A 9,870-nucleotide genomic window follows, 5' to 3' on the forward strand; every position below is an offset into this window, starting at 1 on the left:
ACAATACAAGTCCTTTCCATACCGAAAGTAACATACAAACAGTACCACCTCGCTAGCACAAGCCTCGTGCTACAAATGCTCAAGTCCTTTCAGTGATATTTACAACGGTTTGCAGTTCCACACCTTTTTCTGTCGTGTGTGTTCTCCCTTTTGCGGCAGCTTTTGTATAGCTTTTTATATTTATGATATAATGATAACAGTTGTTTTCTTATCCATACACAAGCTAGTAATAAGATACGGCAGTTCCGAAGCTTCACACATTCTTTCAACACGTTCATAACAGTTACATACAACCCGGTCTCATCATGGATCGTGAAACTGTCACAAAAATGAATCTATTGTTTCGTGCGTTTTTTCTCATATTTTCGTGCTCCTCGAAACGAATTTCAAACTGATGTATTTCAATTAGAAGTTATTTCGTGCTATGAGGACGATATGACGATGTGAGATTGCGCAACGAGGGGGTTTGTTTTTATTTAATTTGAACCATAATTACAACGGAATAGGATGTTTTATTCACCAGATATTCCTCAAGGATTGCGAAATACGTCTGGAAGTGAAGATACAAATGATCATTAATTCATACAAAGAAAGAATGGTTATACAATACACGTTGAACCTTTAACTCTCTCAGTTGTGTGTGATTATTTATGTGTCCAGAGTGCTATGTCTTACAGGAAGCACTTTTCCATGACAGTTTTGGAGGTCCCACCGAGATTTAATGAACTACTGCAATCTGCTCTTTGAGGGGAAATCATCCCATGGCCAGGGCAAAAGAGAAATTCTCGAACTTCTACGAAAGTTTCTTTCGCAGACGTCTCTGTAATCTCCCTCTTAAAGAACAGACAGCACACAGTAAGTGAATGGGATTTTTTTTGCTTTAGCAGGATTGATTCAATTCAATTCAGTTTTATTTATATAGCGCCAATAACAATACAAATCGTCTCAAGACGCTTCACAAAAACCAGCCTGAAACCTCCAGCCTGACTTAAAAACTCCCTTTAACAGGAAGAAACCTGGAGCAGAACCAGCTCATATGGAGGAACCATCTGCTGAAGACCAGCCGGTTAGAAACAGAGAAGATAGAGAGAAAAGAAGAACAGGAGAAACAAGATAAACTAACTTCTGTCATAGATACATACATCAAGCGGAAGGAAACATGTATGGTCTAGTAATATAACACATAGCTGATGATCTGTGACAGTTTGTGAGTATAACAGGAATCATGGGCAGGTTGGTGAATTGTTCATCTAGGTAGGAGTGGACAACTGGAGGAGGACATGAAGACTGGGACAGATGTAGTTTATGGAGCTCCACAGGTCTGATACACAGCACTCCAGACCATGAAGACTGGGCTGGTTGATGAGGCCACGGCAGCAGATGTAGCTTAGAACTCCACAGGTCAGATATTCATCACTCCAGACCAGAGACCCTTACAAGATGATGGAGGGAGAGGGGAGCGGAGGAGAGACACAGTGGTTAGTAATAGAAAATAAAAAGATAAGATATTAGAGGACAGGAGCCAGAGAAGAAAGAGGAGAGGACATGTCCTCAGTGCATCGTCCCCCTGCAGCCTAGGCCTATAGCAGCATAACTAAGGGATGGTTAAGTCCAGCTCTAATTATAAGCTTTGTCTAAAAGGAAAGTCTTAGTCCTGACCTTAAACGTAGAGACTGTGTCTGCCTCCAGAACCCAAACTGGGGGCTGGTTCCACAGGAGAGGAGCCTGATAGCTGAAGGTTCTGCCTCCCATTCTACTTTTAGAAACTCTAGGAACCACAAGCAAACCTGCACTTAGAGATGGTAGTGATCTGTTGGGACAGTATGGTTCTATGAGGTCTTTCATATATGATGGAGCTAGGCCTTTCAGGGCCTTGTATGTAAGGAGGAGGATTTTAACTTCAATTCTAAATTTTAAAGGGAGCCAATGAAGAGAAGCTAAAATTGGATTAATATGATCTCTCTTGCTAATTACTGTCAGTGCTCTTGCTGCAGGGTTTTGAATCAGTTGGAGGCTTTTTAAAGAGTATTTGGAGCCAGACAGTAACGAGTGACAATAATCCAGCCTGGAAGACACAAATGCATCAACTAGTTTTTCTGCATCACTCTGAGAAAGGATGTTCCTAATTTGATGATATTACGAAGGTGAAAGAAAGCAGTCCTGGTCACCTGCTTTATGTGAGAATTAAAGGACATATCCTGGTCAAATATAACACCAAGGTTTTTCACAGTAATACTGGAGGCCAAGGTAACGCCATCCAACAAAAGCAGGTGATTAGATAATGAATCTCTGACATGTTTAGAGCCAAATACAATGACTTCAGTTTTGTCTGAGTTTAAAAGTAGAAAATGACAGGTCATTCAAGCCTTTATGTCTTAAAGGCGCTTGGAGTTTAACCAGCTGATTAGTTTCATCTGGTTTCATGGATAAATATAGCTGGGTATCATCTGCGTAGCAATGGAAGTTTATGCCGTGCTTTCTAATAATATTGCCTCAGGGAAACATGTATAATGTGAATAATATTGGTCCTAGCACAGAACCCTGAGGAACTCCATAGCTTACTTTGGTACATATAGAAGAGTTGTTGTTTACATGGACAAACTGGAATCTGTCTGACAGATATGATTCAAACCAGTCTAGTGCAGTTCCTGTAATCTTGATCACACTTTCAAGTCTCTGTAGTAGAATACTGTGATCAATAGTGTCAAATGCAGCACTGAGATCTAGCAGGACAAGTATAGAGACAAGTCCATTGTCTGAAACCATGAGGAGATCATTGGTAACTTTAACCAGAGCTGTTTCTGTGCTATGATGAGCTCTAAAACCTGACTGACATGAATGAAGAGTTAAGACTGTCACTGCCAACATCAACATGGATGTTAAAGTATTCTATAATGACTTTATCTGCTCTAAGCACTAAATCACAGAGAAACTCAGAGAATTCAGCTAAAAACTCAGAGTAAGGAGCAGGTGGGCGATACACCACAACAAAGAATTGTTTTTTGTGTTTTCCAGTCTGGATGAGCAAGACTAAGAGTAAGGATTTCAAATGAATTAAAGCTTTGCTTAGGTCTAGGATTAATACGTAAATCAGAGTGGAAGATTGCTGCCACTCCTCCTCCTCGGCCTGAGCCTCGAGGAATGTGATAGTTACTATGACTGGGTGGCCTGGACTCATTTAAACTGACATACTCATCATCCTGCAGCCACGTTTCAGTCAAACTAAATAGATCAATCTGATCATCAGTTATCAGATCAGTCACTAAAAGAGATTTAGATGAGAGAGACCTGACATTCAAAAGACCACATTTAATTTTCTTATTGCTCTGTTAATGATAAATACAAAATGTTGCCTTGCTGAAATGAAATTGTTTTGTCTTTTCTTGCACTTACAGGTAATTTACACACCAGGTAAGATCTGTTTTGGAACATTGCTGAATACGGTATGCCATTGAACGCACCCCTTTTCGCCGTGATAAAACTGCCACGTAAAAACATGCCAAAAATAGCACTAATAAATATAAATGTTTACTATTAATAGCGTATCTCTACTCACAATATCAACAAATAAGTTGGGAATATACCTTTTTTGTTTGAAAAATGAGTGGATATATGTTTTCTGAACCCTAATATCAACATCCTAACCCTAACACTGAAGAAGAATTCAGGAACTACATTTTTTTCCGCGTCACAATACACAACAGTTTGCCGCGCCATAGATTTTGTAGTTCTGATGTATGTCTCTATTATGTAAAATTGTGACTGTGATCTTAGCAAACTTTGCATGGGCTTTAGGGCCTGGGGAACACAACTGTTTGATCAGATTTCATCTCTGTCATTGGTAAGAGGGTGAAATCAGGTTTTTTCAAGGTTTCAACACTAGTCAATAGCGCCACCTATTAGTTTACCTTTAGGTATCATAGCAGAGGTCAATAATTTTCCAAAACCGTTGACCCTGTGTCTGTAGCATGTTTTATTGTTGAACAGTATGCCTTCAAATGTGTCTCAGGTACAAGGTTCAAAGGGCACACCTGAGGAGCAGGACCCGCCCACAACTCTCATACTGACATATGTTACTCCCCAGGTCAAGACCTTTCAAACGATGTCATCACTGTTGTCCTACGACAAAGTTTAATTTTCATCTGGCTCTCAGCCATGGCTGTCTCAGGTGAACATCCAAAGACCTCTTTCTTACGGTGGCCGACAAGGGCCAAACAGACAGCAACGACCCAACACGTCTCAGTTCGAGAAAACAGCTTCAAATACAGAAATTTGCAAAATCACAAACTCTAAACAAGGTACAAAAAGAGGAATGTGGTGCAAATGAAAAAATGTGCTGAAAAAAAAGATGGATGCATCATCATGAAACACGCTGCAAATAGAGAAATGATCTGCAAACCATGAACGTTCCCGCTGTATTTTCATGCAGTTGTTCAGCCAGCTGTTAGTGGGAATTTTGGTATCGAGCCAATACCAAGTAAATACCATGCTAGTATCGTCGATACAGGTACCGATATTTTTCTTGAAACGTCATGATCATTGAGTAATTTTGTAATTTTGCCCTTAATTAGTTGATTATGATAAAATACAGGACAAATATTTAGGCAAATAAACTAATTACAGTATCAAACAACTTAACAGTGCAAAATGTTAATAATTCCCCTTTTACTGCATATAATTGTAACCATCAGCTTCAGTGTGTGTGCAGCACAGCACGAAAGGCAAAATAGAAGACAGGTTGATATTGTGTGTGTCTGAATTACCTGAATTTACCAGTATTCATGAGCGCCTAGTTCTAACCTTTTTAATTCTTCGGAACCGAGTGGATCTTCAGCGATCTGTTAAAATACGCGGTTTTTGAAATACTGTTACTCACAATGGTTTGCATTGTTGACAAAATTGCATATGATACGAACAATGTAACAAAAATATAAAACCCAATAAGTAACAATGGCAAATGAAGTCAGTGATAGTAGTTAGTTGAGCAAATAAGTAACAAAAGCAACAATGTAATAACAAATATTATAAATTACACAGAGAAGGAAATGTTGGCTCATTAATTTTCCACCACAGAAGTGAGTCCTTTTCCTGACGCATTTTAATAAGTCAGTTCCAGCTATGCGATACCACTGTGATGCTATGATTTGAGTATCAAACTCTGTCCATGTGAACCTTTTACTACAGGTGAGGATAGAGAAGCTCCTGCCTTAGACTTAGAGGGAAGCTGCACTCACATGAATTCTGTGATGAGTAATTAGGGGCTACGGGGCTTCATCTGAGGCCCTATTGTTATTCCGTGCATTTCTTATTATTATTATTAAAGATCTTTATACATTGTTATTTTTCTGGCACGTTTTTTGGCACGTAACTAGTCCCACAAATTTTGTCCTATAAACATGTACATGTACATTCCCAGATACCGCTTATTCACAACATTAGTGCTATTACTTTTCGTGCTGAAATATTAAAAACTGCCAGAAATTCCCTCATTGAAAATGAATGGGAGCACCGAAAACCACAAATGCAAAAAAAAACCCTGTTATTCAAAGGTCCATTGCTCAGGTATATTCTCACCTACAGACTACATTTAAACTTGAAAATGTAGCCACAAGCCTTGTGTATTTGTGTGTTAATCCGTTAATCCGCGTTTCGATAGGTCATCATCCTCACCCTCCCTCTCCTGGCCATCACCCTCACCCTCACCCTCCTGGCCATCATCGTCACCCTCCTGGCCATCATCCTCACCCTTCCTCTGCTGGCTATCATCCTCACCCTTCCTCTCCTGGCCATCATCATCACCATCCTGGCCATCACCCTTCCTCTCCTGGCCATCATCATCACCCTCCCTCTCCTTGCCATCATCCTCACCCTCCCTCTCCTGGCCATCATCCTCATCCTCACTCTCCTGGCCTTCACCCTCCCTTTCCTGGCCATCCACACGCTGCTGTCTGTCTGGCCACAGATTCTCGTCCATATCACAGCGTATATTTTCCCGTGCGATGCAACGAGGGAAGAAACAACGTGCATGTCACAACCATCCCCCTGCACTGATCTCCTGTTATATCATCACACACAGCGTCCATTGGATGGAGCAAGGACCTCTGATTTTGAGCCTGATGCTCATACACTCTCCACCTCCAAGCGGAGAAAAACTCCTCAATAGGATTGAGGAAAGGAGAGTAAGGTGGTAGGAACACCATGACCATCCTTGGATGAGTAGTGAACCAGGCTCTGATCAGCGGGCCACGGTGGAACTTCACATTGTCCCACACAATTACATACTTTGGTAGATGAGGCCCTACGAGACCTCTCTCATTTTCAGGGATCAAATCAGAATGAAGGCCGTCCAAGAAGATGAGGAGCTTCTGTGTATTGTATGGGCCAAGACTGGGGATGTGAGTGTCCACACCATTCTCAGAAATGGCAGCACACATAGTTATATTGCCCCCACGCTGGCCTGGGACATCCACCGTGGCCCGGTGGCCAATAATATTATGGCCACGTCTTTGGCCCTTGGCCAGGTTGAAGCCAGCTTCATCCACAAACACGAGGACATGTTTCTCATTTCCTTCCAGTGCCATTATTCTCTACAACAGAGTAAAAAAAAAAAAGCATCAAATCAGTAATAGAGAAGAGTCATACACTAGAGTAACAGAAAATGACATAGGAATGTTCTATGTTCTCCTTCACAAGTTCTATATACTACTGGCCACTACTGCAGTGGTTCCAAACCTGGGGTCCATGTACCCCTAGGGACAGGCCTACGCAGAGGTACCACAGAGGGTATTTGAGAGAAAGCGGAGGGGGAAATCATCAATGACTAGACATAGTGAAATGTTACAGTAAAACCCACAGTATTAGATCTGCTTGGGAGGCACTAATTAAGCAAATACTTGGATTCAGACATCAGGTAAAGGGGTAAAGGGGGGACTGAAGCCAAAAAGGTTTGGGAACCACTGCTTAATGGTAAAAAGGTTATAATGATAGACAACCAGTGACTGACTTACATGTACATACTGGTACCGCAGCTCTTTCACTATCACAGTTCCTCTCAAATGGTACCCTGTAAAGTTGCTTCATGGTCGTCTGATGCTTGGTCAATATCTGGTTTGTTGTGGAGATGCTTATAGAGTTGACATTTTGGAATATGGCGTTGTCTTGTATGTTTGCAGTGCGGATCTGTCTCAGTGTGATGCATTATTTGCCATCTCCATGTTACAGAGGTTTTGTTCTTGTTGGTCATTGAGAAGTTTTTCTCTGACGCCCATGCGAGGTTGTCGTCCAATCCTAGACATACAATTCAAAGGACAACACTGTATTACCATTCCTAATTTATGCCTTATGTATGTCTTACAGAATGACTTACTAATGTAATTGTATTGTTGTTTTGCTTACAGTAACTTTACCACAATTGTATCAGTGCATCACTGCACTGTTATACTGCTGTGAACTGTATCAGCAATAATTCAATAGTTTATTTGTCATTTTTAGTGTCATAACATCCCACTGAGGTAAGATATTACTGTAGGCCTATAACACACACACACGAGTAAATGAGTAAATTACATCTCTTGCTTTATGCACAGTGTGCCGTCCTATTCAACATATAATTCTATCATTGACTGAGTACGTACCTGTTTTCCCTGTGAAAGGTTTGGATGATGGAGGCGACTGTAGATCACATTAGGCTGCACTCAGCCACCTGCCTGATAACATGGTCTATAAGTGTGGCCCGAATTTCATCTGGAACAGCACGGTGTCTTCTTGCTCCTCGACCTCTTCCCCCTATTCTACCACCACGCACCCTTATTCCTCCTCCTCTTCCTCTTCCTTGAGCAGGCAGTTGCCCTTGTTCATGAACTCAACCAGGTGACTCCATGTTCAGACATTGTACTAGTCCTGGTCAAGCTCTATATATACATGTTTAGCAGAATTCACAATCATGGGCAGCACCTGTCAGGTAACTAAACATATTGTTTGATTGCTCATCTGAGATGTGTGAAACTCCTCCTTGGTTAGTCAAGTTCTAGATTAACCTGACAATTAATCAAATGTTCCAAGAGATTCATATATGATATTCATGGTATTAGGTTCTTGACTCATTTTGACAACTGAACAGACTATTTTGCATGTGATGACTTATAGAATGAAATGATGCTGACATGTTTTGGTGAGAACAACCATTAAACTGAGAATCGATCAACCAGTTTAGATCAACAGGATCTATTCACTATTCACAATATAGAAGGAACCCGTTGCATTGCCTCTATAATAGATGCGAGCAATAACAATATAGAAGCATTGCGTTGCATTACCTCTATAGTAAGTATGCACAATAACAATATAGAAGCAACGTGTTACATTGCCTCTATAATAAACACGAGCAATAACAATATAGAAGCAACGCGTTGCATTGCTTCTATAATAAATGCGCAGGAAAACAATATAGAAGCAACCTGTTGCATTGCCTCTATACCAACGCATTGCATTGCCTCTATAATAAACGCGTTGCATTGCCTCTATAATAAACGCGCAGGAAAACAATATAGAAGCAACCTGTTGCATTGCCTCTATAATAAACACGCACGAAAACAATATAGAAGCAACACGTTGCATTGCCTCTATATTAAACGCGCAGGAAAACAATATAGAAGCAACGCGTTGCATTGCCTCTATAATAAACGCGCAGGAAAACAATATAGAAGCAACGCATTGCATTGCCTCTAAATAAATGCGAGCAATAACAATATAGAGGAATTGCGTTGCATTGCCTCTATAATAAGTATGCACAATAACAATATAGAAGCAACGCGTTACATTGCCTCTATAACAATGCGTTGCATTGCCTCTATAATAAACGCACACGAAAACAATATAGAAGGAACGCATTGCATTGCCTCTATAATAAACACGAGCAATAACAATATAGAAGCAACATGTTGCATTGCCTCTATAATAATAATAATAATAATAAGAAGAAGAAAACGTAGAAAAACAATGGGTTCCAGCAGCTCCGCTGTTTGGACCCCCAACCAACCCGAGACAGTACAAGCTTTTCAGTCCACAATTAGTCGAGCCAGGACAGCAGCAGATCTAATCATGGTGGCCAATGACCGGAACACACCAGGACGCCAAACAGATAAGTGCAGAACTAGAAGAGCAAGAGTCGCTGGTTACAGCGCCCCACTCTGCAATAAAACCTGGATCCTGCCAGTGGCACTGACGCCTTGTGACTCCTCCACGACGCTCGCTGGCACCTACTGACACACTGTGACGACATGTCACACACTGACGCCTTGGGTCGACTGACACTGACGCCCCGTGCTTTGTTGGCAATGGTTGCCTCTCTTTCGAGAGATGCCGTCGCTCTTTCTGCAGTTGACAAAGTTTATTAGATTCGATTAAATGAAAAAGCAACCAGGAAGGAAAAGACCCCGTTCCATTTCGTTTGCACGTTTATATCTTAAGTATTAATTAAATTATTAAAGAGATTAAATCATGTGAATGTTGCACTGAATAAAAAACTAAATATTGTTCTTTTAAATTTAGTTCACTTTTGTTTTTTACTCTTATCAAGGTTGGAGGAGGTTGTAGAGGTGAGGACCCAAGTGCAGGACTATAGATGAGGCAGGCAGGGAATTCAAACACAAGGTATTTAATAATTAACCAAAGGCGCTGCCTACAGCAGGAAAACCAAAATACAAAAATCAAAAAGGAATCATGGACATGGCATGGAAATGGAAAAACATGGAACATGGAACAAGACGTGGAAACATCAAACATGGCATGGAGACATTAAACAACACGACAAGGAACAAAGGGAAAGCAGGGCTAAATACAGAAGAGGGCTCAGGGCTGATAAGACACAGG

Source organism: Mugil cephalus, chromosome 19 (genome assembly GCF_022458985.1).
Source record: "Mugil cephalus isolate CIBA_MC_2020 chromosome 19, CIBA_Mcephalus_1.1, whole genome shotgun sequence".
Taxonomy (NCBI): domain Eukaryota; kingdom Metazoa; phylum Chordata; class Actinopteri; order Mugiliformes; family Mugilidae; genus Mugil; species Mugil cephalus.